Below are 2,122 nucleotides of genomic sequence, written 5' to 3'. Positions count from 1 at the left end.
TTCGTCCACAACTGCGGTGGACATTTTCAAAGGCGATGAGGCAGTGGGCGAAGTGATCTCCCGTGCTTTCCGACTAAGAATGATGATCATCATTCTTAGTCGTGACTGACATCACTGACCGGCCGTAAAAGCCTTCATAGTCTGATAACATTGTTTATTGTTGCGAGACATGTTTGTTTATTGAACACATCGCACACGTAGAAAGTTTAGATACCAAACTGTGTTCATGTTGATTATAGAATATTAACGTCTGGATGTAGAGATAAAATGTCCCTTCGCCCCCACAATTGAAATTGTGAAATATTGTAGAGTTTAGTTCATCTTGTTTTCGTATTAATAAACTTAGTTGTTTTAATACAATAAAACAGTTACTGAAGTAGCTTGATTCCATGTAGAATTTTTTTTGAAACTTAACACTACTGTATTGTCAAAGTCGGTACTTTTTTTCAGTCGATATTTCGAATTCCTTAAATTCCGTCCTTAAATCACTTTTGCTTAAAAAAATGCTTGATGAAAGAAAATCCGACCTCATTAAAAGAAATTGGGGCAGTTAACAAGTCTTAATTTATATTAAAAATTTGCATTCCGAATCTCTTCTAATGTAGAAATAGAGTAAACATTTCCACCAATGGAAAATTAATAAAATATTGGCATCTGCAAAACTTTCAAAATTTTATTTTTAAATAATATGAGATGAGACTAGGAAAATATAAGCGATAAGTTAGTACATGATTAATTAAAACTTATACATTACATAACCACTATTTTGCCGAATAATTACATCTCTATTCAACACTACTAATAGTATTTCTAAATAAGCCCACATTTCCGACTAGTTAATTAAAACCATCTGTACGTCTAACGCAAGCAGCAAAACGATCTCAAGAAAACAAACACATGCAAAATAACGTTTGAATAGAAATTTGAGCAAATGAAGGCTTCGCCAGATCTAGCATGACAATGGAATGGGGAGGGCTCACTCCTTCCGATATTTGACGCCTTGCTCCAGTTTAATCGAAGATTTAACCCCTGTGCAGAGGGTGGAGAAGAATGGGGACTATTGTAGTTGAAAATAAAAAGTTTGAAAACAAAATTTTGCTTTATGTTTGCAGCCCTTAGCTATTACGAGTGATGTGTGGAATTGAATGTCATTGTATGAGCCTGATAAATTTCAACATGCGTTTTACAGATTACAAGTGTTGTTATTTGTTCTTTCTACTGCTTTAGTGAGAAGTAATCATTATTTTTCTATGTAAGCAATAATGACAATATAAAGTTTATTTCATTCGATAAATTAGCTTTACAAATGAGCAACAATTAAGAATAGTGAAAAAGTAATAACTTGAACGGCTGGGAACTAAGATGAGTTACATTTATGTTTAACCGCATGACTTTAGATAACATAAAATTGTCAGGAAAAGAACTAAAGAAATATAATTAAATTATATAAAAACGCAAGGAAATGAAGAAGGAAATAATACATTTGCAACACTAACCCAATATTGTAATATTGTAGGTTTATCAGTAATATACAATGTGAAAATTTGAAAACTTGCAATGGCTAAATTTAAATGAAGTATGGATGAATTGGAGCCAAAAATTCATTTAGACCGTTTCTAAACATCCGTTTATAAAAAAATAGAAAATAGTCCTTTTTTGGTATAACGATCGTATAAGACTCCGAAGCAAATATGTATAATATGGGAAAGTGAGTAAATCTGTTTAATAATTAAACGGGGCTTATCTTTTGGCCACTCTTCACGAGGGAAGACACTTTAAAGAAAAACAGTTCCGCATCTTCTCCTTGGGCTTAAATAAAGTGTTCGGTATATGAGAAGCAACTTCAATAATGTCTTTGTCAATATGTTATACAGGGTTATTCACGCTATACGGCACGGACGTTTGCGGCTAGCCCGTTTGTTTTTTGCAAAGTATTATTTGATGAATCCCCAGACGCCTATCGGGTGCACATTTTAAAAATATTTTTGTAATGTACAGAGTGTCCCAAAAGTATCAAAGTTGTGTTTTTCTAAATGAAATACCCTATATATTCTTGCATTTTTGGATTCTCTGAGCAAAATAAGTGTTTGTTTTAATAAGATTTATAATGTCTAATTCTAAA

This window comes from Dendroctonus ponderosae, unplaced genomic scaffold (genome assembly GCF_020466585.1).
Source record: "Dendroctonus ponderosae isolate FM_Combo_2020 unplaced genomic scaffold, Dpon_F_20191213v2 Dpon_F_20191213_3, whole genome shotgun sequence".
Classification (NCBI taxonomy): Eukaryota; Metazoa; Arthropoda; class Insecta; order Coleoptera; family Curculionidae; genus Dendroctonus; species Dendroctonus ponderosae.
Note: the sequence above shows the minus strand (reverse complement) of the source record.